Raw genomic sequence first — 12,017 nt, 5'->3', positions numbered from 1 at the left:
TCTTAACCATTACTCATCTGTTAGTTGATTTATGGACAAAGGCCTGAAGTCAGGATTGCCCAAACTGTACCAGGAGCCTGAAGCAAACACCTAATTTGTTAACATGTTTACATATTTTATCAGAAGTAAATGTATACCTTCCCCCTACTAATTCCTCATGCCATTCTAGTCATCTATCAAAAACCATACAAGGAATTTCTTTGTTGTCCACGTTAACCAGTAACAAAAACCTGGACTCTTCAACTTTGTCCTATTCAACCTGAAGGGAGCTGGCAACCATGATTCACAAGTTTTACAGTGAATGCCTCAGGATTCAGCTTCATATTGCAGGACTGGTTTAGGTCTCACATTGGTTTAAATCAGGAGCAACTCCTGAAGTCAGTGGAGTTACACATGTGTTGGGCACACCAGTTTTAGATTGAATTAAGCCCTTTGTATTCATTCTCAGATACTTTAGCCTTGAAAAGAAACAAAAGACATCCGAGTTCTTTAGAGAAAACAGGTGAGTAACAGTTGTTCTATGGAGGTTACTTTCAAGAGCAAGGAAAGGATACACTGGGATAAGCAAAAAGAAAAGGAGTACCTTTTCTTTTTGCGAATACAGACTAACATGGCTGCTACTCTGAACACTGGGATAAGCAATTCATCTGCTTTTAAACAGAGATTTCACACAGGTTCCTGACCATACACAGTAAACAAAATGGAGTAAGTGAGCATGTATGGGGGCGGGGAACTGGAGCAACTGACGACCTGTGACGCAATGAAATAACCTTTTTAATAGTAATAATTTTCTACAAAAGTTTTAGCTAGTCACAAGGCAACAGAATAAGAGAGAAGTAACAGACATCCTAAAATATAGAAACCATTGGAATGGGGATAAAATTGAAAGTAAGCCTTATCTTAAAACACAGCTTCTCTTATTAGTGTCTGGCAGTAGTGGCGTTGCATAAAAATACATCACAAGCTCCATACAGGCTGGAACCTTGAAGATCTGTTGAGAACCTAAAACAAAGCCCCAAACTGGCTGACATTGCTCTTACAGTCTTTTACATGACCTCTGAGCAGCAGTCAAGACAATAACAAACCCACTTTGAGATGGTTGTCTTAGATATATGCTCTCCTGCTGTGTTTGTCAGGGGAAAAAAATGAAAAGGTGACTTTCACCATCTAAAAGGTTCAAAGAGTTAACAAAGAGTGCAAAACAGGTTTTGTGTACCCATTATAAAAAGCAACCTAAGAAAGGAAGTAAAAAAAAAGGTTGTAAGACCGGGATAAAACTAAAGAGAGAGGCTAGTTGTGTACACTGCAACCAAGCGCATGAGAAGCATACACCATGCACCCATGGCCAGATCCCGCGACATGCTGAATGGGAGTTGAAGCCTGGGGGCGGGGGGAGGTGGACTCCAGAGACGGCGCTCCAGCCCGAATCAGAATTTCAAAGCACCGTCTGTCTATACCGCTATTTTTAGAGCACAGTTGCAAGCCCCACTAGCCCACTTCTGTCGACCTGGGTTGGGAGGCTCGCTGTGCAGATGTGCCCTCAGTAGCTTGCAGGATTAGACCCCATGCAAGCAGGTTTTTTAAAACCCTAGTGGTTTCCCAAATATGTCCACAGCTTGTGTCTGCTCAGTAATCTGTGGGGAAAACTTTACATGCTCAAACCACTCCTTGGAGTACAAGTGAAAAAGGCCAGTAACTGAACCAACTTTGTAGGAGGAAGATTCTTTTGGGTTTGTTCTTCCCATCTGGCATGTATTAAAACTCTGTAGTTGGGAATGTTCTGGAACAGAACATATACAATGTCTTTATGGTATAATGCTCAATTTCTTTTTATGTATAGGATTTGATAGTCTCCATAATATCCAAGACCCACATAGACATTAATGGATTTATCTTCACAATAACCTGGTGACCTAGGGAATTAATTTATTCTCCTCAGTTTACAGCTGAAGAAGTGAAGCAGCTTGCCCAAGGACAAGCAAGAGTCTATGACAGAGCCAGGATTAGAACTCAGATATCCTGAGCTTCAGTCCCATCCTATGAGAACATTCTTCCTTTCTGTTGCAGGCTGCCTTCCTCCCTCCCTCCCTCTCTCCTTTATTTTCAGTTCTATGTTGAGCTCTTTTTTGTTCATCACACTCAATTTGTTTTTAACATTAAAACTTTCCCTCTTATTTGTGTGGTTCATTAAGCAATGGGCAAAATAATTAAAAGGTTATGTTTCTTCAAACCCTGTCTAATTTATTGTTATTCTTCCCTTTCAAACAATGGCAAGTGTGAAGCATGAACTATACCAAAAGTGGTAGAACTAGTATGACACCTGCTGGCAAGAAACCCTGAAATAATGTTAACAGCAGCCACAACTGATTGACAGGAACGTACCGCAGTACATTGATCTTATAAGACTCAAAGTTAGCTCAATACAGTGGTGTCAGGAAGCAAATGAGATAGCACGGGCAATTAATGCACCTTTCATCCATGTAATCCATCTTGTTTGATTAGGATGGCATTGGTGAGGGTAGAATGGGGGAAAAAACTAGTATAGGGAATATTTAAAAATAAGAAACAAAGCTATAGTCAGGGCCGGCTCCAGGCACCAGCTTTCCAGGCAGGTGCTTGGGGCGGCATTGAGAATGGGGAGGCAGTCTGTGTCCCGTGGTGGCTTTTGGGCGCTCTTCCAGGGGCGGCAGCAATTGGCCGGCAGTTCCGCCGCTGTTGTGGCGGCGGCAATTGGGCAGCGACTGCGTGGGGTGGCAAACTTGGTAGAGCCGCCCCTGACTATAGTAAGGGGTCAGAAAAGATCAAAGCTAATACAACGCTTTCAGACTCAAGGCAAAATCAAAAAGTCTTATGATAGCTAGAAGGGTCTGATTATAACAGACAAACCTGGTCTAATGGGAACCAGGAACTCCTGTGCCTCTCTTACTGGACTCCCTCATCCAAACAAGGACTAAATGTTACCAACTGAAGTGCATTCACACAATGGCACCATTTACTAAGTGCCATTTTCAGTGCTCTGTCCAATCTAAAGGAAACAGTTTCCCTACCAAAGTTGCAGAAAGAGCTCTGATAATTAGGATCCCAACAAGCAGATCTTCCATACTAAACCCCTTTGTTCTCACAGCTTATAATTATTGTGCACCTCACTTATTACAGCTGGGTATTTTCATTCATCTCACTATGCTATTGCTTCCTTGTCCTCTTGCCAGAGGCAAGTTTTCAAATTAACAGAAGATGTCAAAAATAAGTGTCACTGATATATGGGGGACCAGTAGGTTGAAAGACACATTTGTGCTCTTGCTATCTATGTACACTGCTGATACCATTTTTCTCACTTATGCTTGATGTTTCACTTATTACATGCTCCATCCTGCCAATGATAATAGACAATGCCTCTTTCAAGTGTAAAATGTGAATTGAATACGTTCAAAGTTGCACTACAGTGTAATAAAAAAATCCAATATGACTGAAGGTAACAAACTGATGCAGTCAAGAACATCAGAGAACAAATAGGCAATTGGAACAGTTACAATGAACTCTTTTAAAGGAGTAGCGGGTAGCGGGTGGGAAGAGTCATATGCATCCTGAACATAAATCTGATCCTAAAATGTAAGAGAAACTCAGTTTAATTTGGAATCTCATTAAGGTATGAGAGTCATTTGATTCATATAGATTTTCACCAAAGAATAACCACCATACTAAGCAGCTCTCAACTGCAATGAGAAGATAACATTTAAAAGCAGCACCACTTGCCCCATAACCTCAGCCGTGCGGAACACAGTGCCATCCACAGCCTCAGAAACAACTCTGACATCATAATCAAAAAGGCTGACAAAGGAGGTGCTGTTGTCATCATGAATAGGTCAGAATATGAACAAGAGGCTACTCGGCAGCTCTCCAACACCACATTCTACAAGCCATTACCCTCTGATCCCACTGAGGGTTACCAAAAGAAACTACACCATCTGCTCAAGAACCTCCCTGAAAAATCACAAGAGCAAATCCACACAGACACACCTCTAGAACCCCAAGCAGGGATATTCTATCTGCTACCCAAGATCCATAAACCTGGAAATCCTGGACGCCCCATCATCTCAGGCATTGGCACCTTGACAGCAGGATTGTCTGGCTATGTAGACTCCCTCCTCAGGCCCTGCGCTACCAGCACTCCCAGCTATCTTCGAGACACCACTGACTTCCTGAGGAAACTACAATCCATCAGTGATCTTCCTGAAAACACCATCCTGGACACTATGGATGTAGAAGCCCTCTACACCAACTTTCCACACAAAGATGGACTACAAGCCATCCAGAACAGTATCCCTGATAATATCACGGCAAACCTGGTGGCTGAACTTTGTGACTTTGTCCTCACCCATAACTATTTCACATTTGGGGACAATGTATAACTTCAAATCAGTGGCACTGCTATGGGTACCCACATGGCCCCACAGTATGCCAATATTTTTATGGCTGACTTAGAACAACGTTTCCTCAGCTCTCGTCCCCTAATGCTCCTACTCTACTTGCGCTATATTGATGACATCTTCATCATCTGGACCCATGGAAAAGAAGCCCTTGAGGAATTCCACCATGATTTCAACTATTTCCATCCCACCATCAACCTCAGCGTGGACCAGTCCACACAAGAGATCCACTTCCTGGACACTACAGTGCTAATAAACGATGGTCACATAAACACCACCCTATACCGGAAACCTACTGACCGCTATTCCTACCTACATGCCTCCAGCTTTCATCCAGACCACACCACATGATCCATTGTCTACAGCCAAGCTCTACAATACAACCGCATTTGCTCCAACCCCTCAGAAAAGACATGTCTAGCTATCACATAATATACCCAGAGGACCATATTTTGAAAAGACACTTGTACATTTGCATTCAGAATGGCTTGCATAGACAACCCACATTTAGCTATTCTGTTTGGACACATAAATCCAGGCTGCACATGCAAACAATTTTGCATGTGAATCTTGCTGGCGCAGATTTAAAGGCTGGGGTGAATCTTCTTTGAAAATTTGGCCCCAAATGCTAACTTTTTAATAGGCATCAACTCAGCCTCTATTTTGCACCCACAATTATTTGCAAGTGAAAATGAGAGAGTTCTTAATCGATCTGTAGATGAAATACCATCTTTGGCACCTGCTGTCATTTGTGATCCTGAAGTATGAACAGAAAAAGAGAGGCCATTTAAATAAAAGTAGCCCTAAATGTTCAAAGGCCTTAACACTGTGTAAGGAAGTTGAATTTCCTGCTATAAGGCCAAAGACTCAAAATTGCGGGTGACCAGAGTGTCACCTCCAGCAATGGCCTTCACCACTTTCACATGTATCAACTGCTGCTCTTATTTGCTAGTCAGTATGTTAATCAGACCAGAAGTATTTCCTTACCCAGGGGAATGTGTAATTGGAATGTGGAATTATAGACTCCAACTACATTCTGACTAAATGAATGGGAACAATAATCAGCAACTTTTAGCACTAGCCAATTACTCATCCACATTACTTATGTAGCTATAAACATGTAAGTGGTAATTTCTCTTACACCTTCCAATTCAGACTGAGTACAGCAGAAGCTTCTCATTGCAGTTGAAAGCAAAGTGGAATGAGCAGCCTTCTATTCCTTTGGGCATCTGCACAGCATTCTAGAACAACACATAGGGTGCAAAATGGGGGAAGTGACATACTGTACCTTTGAGGAACGTGACCTGGAACCTCCAGCTATCCTCCTCTCAAGCATTTCCAAAAGGAAGCATTGAAATATTAGTCAGAAATCATTAACTCTAAGAAGACTCTTTATCCTTTTCCCAGGCATTAGAACTATTGCACAATGGATGCAGTGAACTCAACTAATTGCTTTAATGACCCAGTAGTGCCCAACATATCTAACAGTGCATATTGTAAAAGAAATTGCTTAAAATGCATTAAATCTACCATAGCCGTACGAAATTTAAGTCCTTCAACCTTATGTTTTTTAAGAGCAGGATATGAACAACACACAAACTTAATCCAAATAAAATCTAAACTTATTAACCTACAACATGACTTTTCACAAGGTTAATAATTATATGAAATGATTATGCAAATTGTATGTAGATAAGTTATCTATGATAAGCTGAAACTTATGCTTGCACATAAAAATACAAGCTATAATCAAAACAGAAAGTCACTTCAATGTGAAATATCTTATAATCGCACAACACAAGTGGCATAAAAGGGATACAAAGATAAAATTAGCTGATTCAAATCTAGTTTAGGGAATATTGCCAAACAAGACATGATAACGTATAAACCACATTTCCCATTTATCGCATGTCCTGAAACAAGTCCCGTTTCTCATGAAAGTTTTACCAAAAGAGAAGTTCTGTGCTGGTATCAATAAATTATTGCTCATTTTCTTCCTACAAATTGAAAATACTCACAAACCAGTGTAATCCAGAGAAACCAGCAGGGCTGCGAATGAAGAGGTGCCGAGTTCTAATCCCAGACCTGCTGCTGACTCACTGAGTAGCCTTGGACAAGTCACTTCATCTTTCTGCATCAATTTCCACCTCTATAAAATGGGGATAATACTTATTTGCATTTACAGGGGTGTTGTGGGGACTACTCAGTTAATGTATAAATCATGCTTTGAACCTGTGAAGCATTGTAACTATAATAAGTATTGTTACAGAAACGAGTCAGGCAGCAAAACTCACTACCAAACATCCTTTCAATATACCGTGTCATAGAATCATCACCGTGCATTTCTTAAAGATTATGTCACCAACATAACCACAAATCAACATTTCCAAGCAAATTAGGACACAGGTTCCCAGCCTATTATTAATATATGCCAATAAAATTACATAGGCATAGCAAAATGTGCATACAGATTTAAATTAATCAAACACCTCAAACGCTGAACTTTTGTACTGGACTTTCCTTATAGGTGAAACAGGTAATTCAAGCTGTTGCTCTACTGCTGAATTAATTCATTACTTCAGCTGAAGTTATTTCACACTTTGTTTACTGTAAACATTCCAGCTGAGAGCAGTAAAATTCCCAAGTAACTAGAACTGGGGCAGTATTTCTGCCCCTGCTTCAACCACATCCAGCATTGCCTCTATCTGACTTTGCTCCCCAAACATACAGAGCTCAGTTCTGGGGCAGGGGAAGCGAGGAACTGTGAAGCCAGCTTTACAACCCCTTATAATAGCACTTCCAAAGTCCTGGAGCTGGGTGCCGTCTCATGCCCACAGCACCAGCTGCCTTCCCGACAAGCTCCCATCCTCTCCATCTTTTCAAATCTGTGCACCACCAAATGGCAAACACACACACACACCTCTGTGATCCAAATCCCACAAACCCTCAAATGTAAGTCTTCTGTATTACACCGCCTCATAATCTAAAGGTTTGAATCCCTCTTCAAGATGGCTGTGTGTCAATCTACCATAAAGAAACCAAGAGCACAATGATCTTAAGTAAATAAGGTTTGTTAGGAAAAAAATTTAGATGAACGTAGAATCAACCATATGAAAACATCTCTAGCCCGAAGTTGGGGAAAGTTAATCTAGACAAATATGAACGGTCCTGACCAACATCCTTTTGGATGCCAATTTGCTTTCCATTGAGTTGATTTTGGACTGTGCCTGCAGTAATTTATCACATCCTCACTGGACCCAAAATTTAATGAGCATGACCCAGACTTTCCAATAATTCTATTTTACCAATAATTTCTATCCTGTATCAAATATGAAATCTTGACAGATGACGTTCCATCTGTTACAAGGAAACCTGCTATTAGTTACAGTTTTACCGGTTCAGAGGGATTATTGTACTTTAACTTATGTTCTGACTAAATTAGCTAGCACTGTCTAATTAGCTCAGTCTGTTGCAAGCACTGGGCCAAATTCAGTCCTGGTGTAAATGGAAGCAAGATTAAATCAATGGAGTCATGCTCACTTGCATTGATTCTGAACTCTGCCCTCTCTGTCTACAATGAAAAAATCAGAGAAACCATTTTTTAAAAATGAGATGTTTAAAATACTCTTATGGCTAGCGAGGTATTGCTGTGGTCTCCCATGATATATATTGTTAGAGCCACAGGAACCAATTCTGTGTTGCCCTTCACCTACTGCAGTCATTAATAACACTGCAGAAAGGGCACAAAAAATGCTGTCATTCTGATTTGGCAGCACTTTATATTGGTGTAAATGACTATACAAGGTGCAGTGCAACAGATAATCAGGCCTCCTAATAGACTTCACTACTACAGCAAGGCCTCTCTCTACACTTGGAAAATGAGTAGGCAGCCAGATTCTTCACTGCCTTGCACATTCTGATCTGACAGCATTCTACAGCTCCCTTTGCAGAGAGATGAGTGATTAGGCAGTGGAGAAATCAAGACACAGGAGTCTAGTATACTTTCTGAAATGGAGGTTTAAAATAAATAGTTAGGCCCCCACAGCCCTGTGATGCTGTATGATTGATGATGACCATTTATATCACTGTTACTACCACTGTTACACAATTGCAACAAATCTTATATAAAGTCATGTAAAATATCAATGGAAAAGTTGTAATCTGCTAAGTATGTTAATCCTACCTATATGCATGTTTCATCTTTGTATCTGAAGTAATGACTATTTGCATCTCAGACATGTGTTTTGTTCTTGAGTGATACCTACAAGGTAGTTTTACATCCTGTCTAGCCAGCCCAATGTTGATGAACCACGGAGGGAGATCAGCTCTTCAATGAGTCTTCCTGCAGCTGCCTCCCGCAGCAAGGAGCCAAGGGCCACCCCTGTGATTCAGCAAAAGATGTAAGAACATGTGACATGGACATGTGACCTCAGACTCAATCTTTGTCAGTAACATTCCATACAAAGGTTTCAGAGTAGCAGCTGTGTTAGTCTGTATTCGCAAAAAGAAAAGGAGTACTTGTGGCACCTTTGTTAGTCTCTAAGGTGCCACAAGTACTCCTTTTCTTTTTGCGAATACATTCCATACAAAGGAGCTGTGGGCTTTGTTTGGGACAGTGAATTTCCATGTACATGGCAGAGGATATAAAAGACACCTGGGACACCTCCATTTTGCCTCATTCCTGTACCAATTCTCTGGACTGCGGATTTACACCTAAAATGAGTATTCTGAACAATGGACTGAGGGACCATCCAATCTTTTGGAAGTTACCAGAGAGACTCTTGCAAGCCAGCAGTCTATTCCATCACTGCTACGAACATAAGGACTTCGCAATCATTTGTACGTATATTATCATCTATTAACCATTTATAACTATTCTTTTCTTTAAAAAATCTTCAGTTAGTTGACTAAGGATTTTCTGACAGTCTGGATTGTCTGACAGTGTGATATTTAGGTAAGATGCGAGATACCCTCCATGTCAGTATGTAAGCATCTGATCCTTTGAAATGAGTAGACCTTCACATACGGTGTATTAGGTTTAACCTCTCACTATATTAGACCTGTTTGTCTGGATGGGAGCCCAGGGCTGGAATGCATAAAAGGGACTGTGTTAGGCTTCTTGTTGATCAGTGTGGTGCTACAGAAGCTCTTTTGCTACTGATTTGGTGAATCTAATTATAGAATAAACCCCCAGTTTGTGGAGATTGTGTGCCCTGTTTCTTGCAGTCTGCCCTGAAGTGGTACTCTCAGTGTAGTCTGTCCCAGGCACCTGGTCATAAGCCCTAATGACCAAGCTGTTTCAAATCTCATTTGAATAGAGAATGGGGCAGAGTCCTATGATTGACATTTGTTATCATTCATATCGCTCTTCTTGATTACACAAGGGCCCAGTGCTCAAATGACTTGTGTGCTTACATATCCAGTATTCTTCTGAACCACTGATACCGCTGCAGCTTGGCAAATAAAACTTGATTCCAATTACTTAGAGCAAGACTGCAAAAACATCTGGTGAGCAAAGATTTTTTTTTTAAAAAACAACAGGTGTCCTCAGCAGTTTAATGAGAGGTATCAGAAAGTCAAACAGCTCAATATTAATAACGCCTGACTTTCTGAAATGAGGGCAACTGTTCCTTCATGACAAGCTAGACAGCTAAATAATTCCATGCCCTGGAGACTTAATGAGTCAGTGGGTTATTTTTCCCCAATTGCACACCCTGAGATAACTGTGGTGCATTAATTTAAGCACCTGTTAACTACAGATCAAGATGCTGAAAAGAAATATGAATTATAGGTTTATAAAACATATGCTATTTTAGTGAGCTGTGAGGACAAGCCAACAAACCATTTCAACGAGTACTCCCCAAAAGCAGGAGAGATTTAGATGTTTTAGAAGGTTCAGTTTCATTAGTTTTTCTATATTACTTTAGAGTAAGTTAAGCGTCAGTAGGAAAGAGTGGCGATTCAAAGAAATCGAAGAACAGGAAACAAAAGTGTAATGGGACCACTACCCTTTAAGGCTTTCAGAGAAAATTGTGCATGGTTTTGAAGGGTGTCGGGGGGGGGAGATGGGCTGAACCAGACAAATTCAGGCTATATATAAACAGATTTTTTTTTTTTTTTTTTACACTGGAATTGCTACAAATTCCTTTCTATTGGAGACCTTTCAACACTCACCACTGTACAGACTAGCAGACTGCAATTATGAGAACTCTTCCTTAACCTTGGTAGAAATGTTCTGATATAGGTCAAATAGTATCTGATGTTCATTGGGAAATGTCATTAAGGGACGCTCCTGTAATATCAAACAGTACTTTAAAGTCTAAGCTGTGAATGTCCACATATCACAAACACATTCTGTTTTATATTACTTGGATTATATCTTGAACACCCTTAATTATATTAGCAGTGTAACCTACTCTGCATTTAGCAGAGATTAATAAGAAGGCCAGAAAGTTGCATGGAGCACGGTGAAAGGGTGCAGAGGCACTTCTTTGTCCCTGGCAAATGAATTAATCAGGCTTACAAACAGGACAAGATGGGAGAGGCTACTTAGAAGGCAGAACGATGAATTCGGGGCCACAATTCTGAGTTCCATGACCTGGAAAACACTGTTACAATCTGATGTTTTAAATGGTTGTATATTGCCCAAACCATGAAATTTGCCCAGACAGACACAGGTTATCAAATGATTAACCCAGAGGGTTTTTACTGAATCACTTCACAGGCCTCTAAACAGTTAAAAGGATGGTGAGAACAAAGGAAGTGATGTGGACTAGCTTGTTATTTGCTTGTGTCTTCAATAAAATGGGTAAAACATGCTGTTAGACGAACAATGTTTTAATTATCACAGGCCCTTTCCTTGATTCAAAGTTACAAATATAAACGGTAGCTTTTGGATATGAAATTTATTTGTTTCACAGTAGGATGCCTGAAGAGCCTACACAGATACACTGGCAGGGAATCCATTTAAAAAAGGAAGAGCACTGAACCAAAGAACATGTATAAACGATGTCAGCTAACTGTACTCACTGTAGGCTCCTCAGAACTAAGAAAGGCCTTTGGTGAGCCATGATACCATCTCAGTGACAACTTTCAACTGGCAATGTTCCAGTGTAATACACTGTAACAAATGTTTTTCCTGTCACTTGAATGATAATTGTATTATACACATAAAACAAATGTTGCTACTTTCACCCCTATGGAATTTAAAATAGATTACACACCAAATGTTAGAAAATAGTGCAGATTTTTAGCATAAGACTCTCTTCTGGCATAGCAAGAACTAGATTATACAGTTTGAATCCATGTCAAGATCTGTCGGTATTTAGAACCAATGACCAAAATATTTCATATTTGCATGTAATGTGAGAGTACGGACAACATGGTACTACCAACTTCATTAGTGGACTAGCCCCAGGATAGGAGTATATTGATCCAAAACGTGTGCTTGTATCATGATTAAATTATCGTGGGCATGTCCTTGAGGAATGGGGAGGACCATTCTTTGCTCTGTTCACTAGTTTAATAAAATATGGAATGTGGTAACAGAAAACAAAAATGTAAGCAAGCAAAAACAAATCCACACTTGTA

The sequence above is a fragment of the Chelonia mydas genome, chromosome 8 (genome assembly GCF_015237465.2).
Source record: "Chelonia mydas isolate rCheMyd1 chromosome 8, rCheMyd1.pri.v2, whole genome shotgun sequence".
In the NCBI taxonomy this organism is placed as follows: domain Eukaryota; kingdom Metazoa; phylum Chordata; order Testudines; family Cheloniidae; genus Chelonia; species Chelonia mydas.
Note: the sequence above shows the minus strand (reverse complement) of the source record.